This window comes from Benincasa hispida, chromosome 2 (genome assembly GCF_009727055.1).
Source record: "Benincasa hispida cultivar B227 chromosome 2, ASM972705v1, whole genome shotgun sequence".
Classification (NCBI taxonomy): domain Eukaryota; kingdom Viridiplantae; phylum Streptophyta; class Magnoliopsida; order Cucurbitales; family Cucurbitaceae; genus Benincasa; species Benincasa hispida.
Window position 1 is genome coordinate 20,289,721 of NC_052350.1, and position 9,959 is coordinate 20,299,679.

General features: G+C 36.6%; 1 pseudogene; it reads left to right on the top strand.

Moving 5' to 3' along the window:
- Positions 1-1,681: 1,681 nt before the first annotated feature.
- LOC120072002 lies at positions 1,682-9,202 on the top strand (annotated as a pseudogene).
- The last annotated feature ends 757 nt before the right edge of the window (positions 9,203-9,959 follow it).

Below are 9,959 nucleotides of genomic sequence, written 5' to 3' on the forward strand. Positions count from 1 at the left end.
CAACCATCAAATGCATGTTCACTTAAGTATTTATGAGACTCTTTACTATGATTATCATTTCTCTAAAAAAAATATATTTTAATCTTTTGACCACATTTCAAAAGCAAAAATTACTTTATTTTTTCAAAACTTTGTTTGAATTATGAAAGCATTTATAAAAACTACTGTCAAACTAAAATTTTTAGTTTGAGGTTTAAAATTAATACATTTATAAAAGCTTAGCTTGTAAATTGATACTTGTCCAAAGTTAATATTTTTTTTTTTTTTCACATTTATCCAAAAACTTTATGTTTTCCTCTCCCGCCCTCCCTCCCTCAAATGTTTTCTAACTCACTAAATAATTATGTACTTCAAATATGTAGACTTTCTAATTTCAACATATTAATTTTATATTTCAGAACTCAACATAGCACCTAAACGATCACTAAAGATGTTTGGACATATTTGGTTTTAGTTCAGTTTTTTTCGGGACAGATCTATGAAATGACAAGGAGGACACGTGCCTTCCTGGTATCCTGTCGTTTTAAAAACATATATTATTATTTATTAAATACAAAAAAATATTCATTTAAAAACAAAGAACTATACTTTGCTTCAGCGGTGTAGGTGAAGCTATAGTACCCTGGCAACCAGAGTTTGAAATTCGTATGGATGCAGGTTTTTTTTAACCAAACTTTAGTGCTTAAAATTTCATATATATATATATATATATATATATTTCACTTGTATGCTCAGGTTTATATATAAATATTTTTTAAATTTTAGACTCATTTATAATTATTTGATTATTGATTTTTAGTTTTTGAAAATTAAGAAATATAAACATCATTTTTACATAAAAAATTTTTGCTTTGTTATTTATTAATTACTTTACCATTATTTTAAAATCACATTCAAGTAAGTATAAGTTTAATTATTAATTTTTAAAATTATGACTAATAAATATCTAAATTTTTAACTTTAAGTTTAATGTATCCCTTTAATGAGTCCTTAAAAAATGTATAAAAATATATGTAAACTTTACATTCAATATCAAAATATCATAAAATATTAAAAATATTTAAAAATTTAATGGTTGTATTAGACAAACAGTTATTTTTGTTTCTAATTGAATTTCATAATTTCAATTTTATAGCCAATAGTTACTTTATTATTTAAAAAAAATGTGTGGTACTATATATTAGACACGCTAATCATGTCAGTCATCTAGCATATATTTTGAAAGTTCAAGAACTATATATGACACAAATTTTAACGTTTATGTGCTAAAATTTTAATCTTATATAAAATTATGCTCCTTATTTAAAATTATGAAGTCACTGACTCTTCGTAATTAGTTAATTAAGATCATTTTAACGATATTATATAATTTGAATATTATATAAATGCCTCCAAAGTTATATTTATATAACTTGTTTATATTTATATAACCTGTGTCCCTCGCATAAAATTTTAGATAGCCATTGGTTTTGAATGGTGTGGCAGAAATTACAATAATGTTACCACGTGTCATAAAGGTGTTGAGGTCATGATTTAATGTTTTCCACGTCTAATGATTTTATTCAGATATGAGTTGAAGGCGTTTATGTTTATCTGAATTCTTAATGTATAAGATAAGGATTAGAGAGCGTATTGCACCGCCATAGCGCCGTGAGTTTCTGAAACATTATTATTATTATCCATGACCGGAACAAACCCTTCCGGCACCGTCTTGCAAGATGTGGCTTCTAAAGGGGAAGTGCTGGAAGGATATATCCATGAAGAAAGCCATCGGGGAGCTCTGGAGGAAGCTCCTTTAATGGAAGCTCCTGTAATTGATATCTCTCCTCTCTTCTCGACCCGAACTCGACAAACTCCGCCGTGGACTTCACTCATGGGGCTGCTTTCTGGTTCCTCCTTTACTTTCCAAGGCTTTTTTAGAAAATGACCTAAATCTAATTGCTTCAAATGGGACTCAAAACATGTGTTGATTTTTTTATCCTAATGTTTCAAAAGCATGATAGGAAGGAAGTATAATTTTGTGGTGTTGTGTTTTTCAGGCAATAAACCATGGAATGTCACCTGAATTTCTGGAACATGTTCGCCACGTAATAAAACAATTCTTTGCTCTTCCAACGGAACACAAAATGAAACACTCGAGAGAAGAAGATGCGATTGAAGGATATGGAAACGACATCGTTTTATCCAACACCCAAATTCTTGATTGGAATTATCGTTTGTTCCTCCCAAAGTCGTCGTCTTAAATACTGGTCTACAAATCCTCCAACATTTAGGTATATTTAGTACATGTCTCGGTAAATATCTGTGTTGGGTAGATCTTTACTGTTTACATAATTCTTGCTTTCTTTATTTGTCGATTCGTTAATGACAGGGAAGTTGTTGATGAGTACACCCTCAATGTGAGGGTGCTAAGTGAGAAGATCCTCAAGGCAATGGCAAGTTCATTGGATTTGAATGAGGATAGCTTTCTTGAACAATTTGGTGAGCGAGTTCAACTGAATGCACGCTCCAACTTCTACCCTCCATCTCCAAATCCCGATCTTGTTGTTGGTGCCAAGCCTCATGCTGATGCATCTGCCATTACCATTTTGCTGCAGGACAACCAATTAAGGTCTTCAGTTCTTCAAAGCTAATGATTGGTTCAACGCCCCATCGTTCCCGATGCGCTTCTCGTCAACATCGGTGATCAAGTTGAGGTTTGTATCTATTTGTAGCTATTGAAAGTGAAAGGGAAAAGAAACAACACAAGGTAACCCTAATTCAAGGAAAAAAAACCACGATAGAAAAGGTTTTATTATTTTAATGTCATACATACAAGAGACCCCAAACTCCGATTAAATAAAATGAGGGAAACCCTAATTTTAGTAGGTATAAAGGAAAAGACAAATATGTCCTTAGGGCTAATGTACCATATTTCAACACTCTCCCTCGAGTTGGGTTATAGATATCAGCAAGACCCAATTTGCTAACATAAGCTTCAAATGTTTATCTCAGTAATCTTTTGGTGAGTACATCTGCAACCTGTTGGACTGAAGGAACATAGGGAATATAGATAACCCATAAGTGTCTGTCAATTTCAACATGCTTGGTTCTATCATGTTAAACTAGATTGTTGGCAATACTAATAGCAGCCTTATTATCACAATACAACATCATGGGACCCAGACTGTCCTGGTAAAGATCAGCCAAAACTTTCTGTAGCCATATTTCTTTACACACTCCTAGGCTCATATCTCTATACTCTGCCTCAGCATTGCCTCTGGCAATTACACCCTGTTTTTTCCCTTTGCTAGGTCACCAAATATTCCCATACAAAGGTACAATATCCCGAGGTTGACTTTTTGTCTGTCACTAAACCTGTCCAATCTGAGTCAGTATATGCTTCGATGCTCCGTGTGTCATAATTTTTGAAAACCAAGCCCTTCACTACTTCCATGTGTTCCTCATACGGATTCTGTATGAACTTGCTTACCACACTCACAACATAAGAGATATCAGACCTAGTATGGGACAGGTAAATCAGTTTTCCTATCAGACGTTGATACCTCTCCTTATTTACAGGCATTCCTTCTGTAAATTTTTTTTTAGTTTGCCATTAACCTCAATTGGAGTGTCAATAGGTTTGTATCCAGTCATTCTTGTTTCCTTTAACCGGTCCAGAGTGTACTTCCGTTGAGACACTGAGATTCCTGCTTTCAATCTTGCCACTTCCATCCCAAGAAAATACCTCAGACTACCAAGATCTTTGATCTCAAATTCACCTATCATTCTCTGTTTTAGTTTAACAAATTCTGCCGTATCATCCTCTGACAAAATGATATCATCGACATACACTACCAAAACAGCAATCTTCCTTGAAAATGATCTTTTGGTGAACAATGTATGATCAGAATGTCCTTGAACAAATCCTTGAGATTTAATAAATATTGTGAACCTATCAAACCACGCTCTCGGAGACTGTTTCAACCCATATAAGGACTTTCTAAGTCTGTAGACCTGGTTTCCAAATTTATCTTCAAAACCTGGAAGGGGACTCATGTAAAACTCTTCTTCTAGCTCACCATTCAGGAAGACATTTTTAACTTCCAGTTGATGTAGAAGACAATCCTTATTCACTGCAACAGACAGAAGAACTCGGATCGTGTTGAGTTTAGCCACTGGAGAAAAAGCTTTTGAATAATCAATCTCATACGTTTGAGTAAACCCTTTAGCAACTAACTTGGCTTTATATCTCTCAAGCATTCCGTCAGACTTATACTTTATTGTGAACACCTATTTGCAGCCAACTGTCTTGTGACCTCTGGGGAGAGTCACTAAATCCCAAGTCTGGTTCGCCTCGAGAGCTCTCATTTCTTCCATTACTGTTGCTCTCCACTCGGGAACCTCCATGGCTGCATGCACACTGGTAGGTATTGTCAGGCATCCAGTTGAGTAGTAAAAGCCTTAAAAACAGGAGACAAGTTACTATAGGTTAAAAATCTGTGCATAGGGTACTTTGTACATGACCTGGTTCCTTTCATCAAAGCGATTGGTATATCCAGAGTGGTATCATAATTGCCAATTTTCGTCGACCTCTCTCCAGTATCAAACTTCTGAGGCACTTTTCACCTTCCTAAGAGTCTTCCAACACTTCATTACCTCATGTTATTTCAACCTTCTCTGAGTCTATCTCACCACCTTCTATGCACCCAGGCTTCTCTTCAAGAATCTTCTCTAAAACAACAGGATCTTGAACCTGAGTTGGTTCCGATGCTTAGACATTTTCCGATGGAACAACAGGAATTTCCTGGGTTTCCTTTATGAGATTCTTCCTATAGTATGTTATCCAGGGCATTTGTCTAGTGGGGAGGACAGACACTGGAATATCAGGTAGGATAGGTTCGGGACTAGGTAGGGTGGATTCAGGAATGGGTTCAGGACTGGGTTCAGGAATAGTAGAACTAGGCTCAAGATTAAAGCTAATAGGTACAGACATGTGAAACTGTTGGCCTCTTCACTCATGGTCTCCCCCTGAAGTCGACTAACAGGAAAGAATGGTTTATCTTCAAGGAATGTGGCATCCATAGTGACAAAGTATTTTCTGGACGGTGGGTGAAAACATTTATAGCCTCACTGATGAAGGTTGCAGTGAGAATCGTGTCTCCCCATAGGTATGATGGGAGAGACGCAGGGATCATCAAAGAACGAGCAACTTCAATAAGATGGCGGTTTTTTCCGTTCTGCCACCCGTTTTGAGTTGCAAGCGTATAAGCACAAAGAGTTTTTGATGGACATCCCTTTTGACGTTAGTAATTCCCGGAGTGTGTGAATTAGAAAAACTCACGTCCATTGTCCTTTGAGATGGTAATCTCGTATTAAAAGACTGAATGGAAGATGTGGTATAGAATTGTTGGGAAGTAGACAGCTCAGATCTTATTCCCGCAAGGAGTATAAAACCCATGTAAGTCGGGGTATGATCATCGATGAAAGTGAACAAACACGGTTACCAGACAGGGGTAGAGAAACGTTTGAAAAAGGACTCAAACATCACTATGGATAAAACAGTGGAAAGGCTAGGTAGGTTTATAAGCTGAGAGACAAAAGAAATGCATGTTGTTAGCACGTATACAGACATCACAAGACAAAGAAGAAATATCACATTATGGAATAAATGAGAAACAAATATCTCATATAATTGAAAACTTGGATGTCCAAGACAAATGCCACAATAAATAATCTTTTTTAGACATAGTAAATGAAGATAAAAAACTAGTCCTAAACAAATTCCTGGAGGAAGCATCTTCAGAAAGGAAATAGAGGCCCCTGTCAAATCGGGTAGTGCCAATCATCTTCCCCGAGCTTAAGTCCTGAAACAAAGCAGCATCTAGTGAAAAGACAACTATACAATTCAAATCTTTTGTTATTTTACTTATTGATAACAAATTGTAGGAAATTTTTGGCACATGTAGGACATTTTGTAGAACTAATCCCTAAAAATGGTGACAGTCTATCTTTTCCAGCAACAGGAGCGAAGGACCTATCCGCAACACAAATCCTCTCATTCCCAGCACTCGGATAATACGAGAGGAATCGATCCGATGAGCCAGTCAAATAATCGGTCACTCCTGAATCCAGAATCCATAACTCATTCCCTTCAATGGGAAAACTAAAAGATTGAGGGTTACCTGATTGAGCAACTGTTCCGATCCTTATGGTACCTGAATCACCTGGGTTGGTTATCGGAGGTTGTGTCTGAGGTTGTACCCGAGGTTGTGTGGCCTCTTCAACTGATTCACTCACCATAGCATGCCCAGATTTTGACTTATCATTTGAGGAGCGACGTTTACCATTGGGAGGTCGGCCATGCAGTTTCCAACACTGATTCTTCGTGTGCCATTGTTTTTTGCAATGCTTGCATACTGTGGGTGTTTTGCTATTTTGTTTGTCACCATCAGATTCAGAGGATTTCACCCCAAAGTCAGCTGACTCTACAGTAGTAACCCCAGACTCATTCATTACACTTGATCTATTCTCTTCCAATCGAACCTCTAAACATACCTCCATGAGGGATGGTATGGGTTTCTGCCCTAGTATTCGACTCCGAACCGTATCAAATTTGGGGTGCAGTCCTGCAAGAAAATTATACACGGGATCAACCTCTTCTATCTTCGAGTACTGAATTCTGTCATACGGGCAATTCCAGATGATCTCCTGACATAGATCCATCTCTTGCCATAACAAAGACATACTGTTGAAATAGGATGTTACATCCATGCTTCCTTGCTTGCACTCATGAACCTGTTTTTGTAAAGTATACAGGTGAGATGCGTTCTGTCTTCTAGAATACAACCTACAGACTGCATCCCAGATATCCCGTGTAGTGACTGAATATAGTAGGGGTTTCCCAATTTGAGGTTCCATGCTGCTTATTAGTATCGACCGAAGTAAAGAATCTTCTGCCTTCTAGACCCGCTCTTGGCGATCCCCAAGGCTCGGTTGCGGTATTTCTCCAGTTATGTACCCAAATCTATGGCGCCCTTCAAAGACCATTTTAATCGTTTAGGACCAAGAAAAGTTGTTTTGGCCATTCAACTTCTCACTTGTGATTATTCCTACAGAGTTTCCCAAAGTACCAGTTAACAAATTAGTAGTAGGTAAAGTAGGGAACACTGTTACCAGGTTTTCTGAATAGATTGGAAGGCTAGAAGACTCGTGGCCATTTAGTTTTGAACCAAGGACTGCCATCTGTTGTTGGAGGCTTGCCAATTGCTGTTGGAGTTCCCCATGGGTCTCCGATCTCGATTGTTTCTACTCTTAGGAACCGGGAATTGAACTGTCACCCATAGAATTACCCACTCGATACCAAGGCTGAACTGGATACACATTTGGGATAGACCCATGTGTCTGAAAGGAAGACTGTTGCTGGAAGGAACCAAAAAATCAGTCAGATGATTCACCTGCCCAAACACTTCGGCACTGTCGTTTGCAGCTACACGGCCAAGTACTGCGTCGACGCAAGGATCGGTGGCCGACTGGTGCGAGACAAACTTGGGAGGACGCACGACTGTTGATTAGGAGGGAAGAGCAACCGGAGGGAGCGAGATTTGTGTGGATGCGAGCGGCTGGTGCATGATTGTCTGACTTGACCCAGAAGCTGGAGCAAACTCACCCGATGCCTGTTGCGGCTGTGCGAATAAGGGCGTGCCGACTAGGGTTTGACTGTTCGTCGTCTGGGTCGTCCGTGGTTGCTCGAAGATTGGGTTGCGGCTACTCGACAGCGTGGCTCTGACGGCGGTAGGGTTGAGGTCGATCAACGGCTGTAGGGTTGCTGGGTTCAAGATTATCCGGAGATACTGATCCATAGCCGCTTGAATCATGGCCATATTTGTTGGGTCGGCTATTGCTCCATCATCAAGTACGTCTGATGACTGAATTTCTTCTATCAAGGCTAAGGTTTCATCACCTTGCTCTGATACCATATTGGAAGTAAAAGGGAAAACAAACAAAACAAGGTTTACGTGGAAAACCTTAATTCAGGGAGAAAAAACCACGATAGAAAAAGTTTTATCATTTTAGTGTCATACATACAAGAGACCCCAAATTCAGATTAAATAGAATGAGAGAAACCCTAATTTTAGTAGGTATAAAAGAAAAGACAAATATGCCTTTAGGGCTAATGCACCATATTTCAACCGTAGCTCTTTCAACTTCGAAATTAAACCCTACATACCCTAATACATCTCTAAGTTTTGAAATCAATATTTTCAAAAACCAAATTTAAGTTTTGGAAATTAAAAAATATATATATAGCTTTTCAAAACTTATTTTTGGAATTCGGTGAAATTCTATTCTAAAAGATGCAAATTATGTTAAGAAATTGAGTGAAAAGATACCTCATTTTTTAAAAATTAATTAGTAACTAAAGAGGACCAAATTAAATTTTTAGGTTTTGTGTGGTATTGGGTCTCCTGAAATATTTTTAATTTTGTGTATAAGATCTTTGGCATACTAGATATTTTCTAAAATTCACAGATGTCTACTAGTTTATAATTCTATTGGTATTGTGTCTCCTGAAATATTTTTAATTTTGTGTATAAGATCTTTGGCATACTAGATATTTTCTAAAATTCACAGATGTCTACTAGTTTATAATTCTATTCAACATAAAAATTGAATTATATCTAATGTATCAGTTAAATTTCAAAATTTTGAATATATCGTAAACCTATCAACATAAAATTGAAAATTCAACTTATTAGGAACATTGAAGTTTGGGAATGATTTAGACATAAAAAGTAAAAGTTTAGGGACTTAGTATGCATTTTTTAAAATTTAACTTCTTTTTAGAAGTGTTTCGAGATTGAACTTGTAATTTAACTCTATAATTCAACTACTCGAAACACATTCTAAATTGTTCGTAATTCAATTCAAAGAACATATTCTAAAATTACCATGGAACTTGTTCGTAATATGGCAGATTGTAAGCAATGGGATATTCAGGAGTCCAGTTCATAGAGTGTTGACAAACTCAGAGAGGGAGAGAATATCTTTGGCAGTGTTTTATCTTCCAGATTCAGAGAAATACATTGAACCATTAGAGAAGCTCATTGATGAAACTCAACCAAGGTTGTACAAGACTGTCAAGAACTATGTCAGCCTTTACTTTGAGTACGACCAACAAGGTCGGAGACCAATGGAGACTGCAAGAATATATCAATACTAAAACTCTCCTTTGTGTTAAATAATAATGTTTAAATAAGGTACATGTGATACCAATTTTTCAAATTTTAAGTTAGAAAAAATTTTGGATGTTGTCTGTGTAAAGCCCAGACACAGTTTGTTCAATAAAATTTTGTCTGCTGTTCAATAAATTTTTATTGTTTTTGTTTAAAACTTGAACTAAACAAAACAACTAGGATTGGTAACACACTCCCTAAAACCTATATTTCATCCATTAATTTAAAAGGAGGCACATAATTAATGTTTCACTCTAGGCAAAATGAAGGATTCTTATTTTAATAAATGTTAGTTTAATAAGTAATGACAAAATAGGGTTCAAAATAAGGTTGGGTAATCGTGATTTGGTACATGAGTACGGAAAAATATATATTCGATCCATATGTATTTAAACGAATTATGTATTCGATACACAATTTACCCTAAATCATATATTCAATCTGTGATCTTAAATCTTATATGGTTGTCACGATTTACCCATAGGCACTATGATGCGACATAAGACATGGAACATGCAACAGTTACTCTACAGCGCTGCAGTGTCATTTCAATTTTGGAAAGAATATGTTGTTTTTGGGAAATTCTTTCTTTATCTACACCTAGGCTTTCGGCAACCAAAATCATTCCACATCACAAAATTCAGAGCTTTAGAGAGAGTTTTTAGTCCAGAGAAAGTGAGAAAACTTAGAGGTTCATTTGGAGATCGTTTTAGATCCTGATGTATGAATCGAGGTGAGATTGAC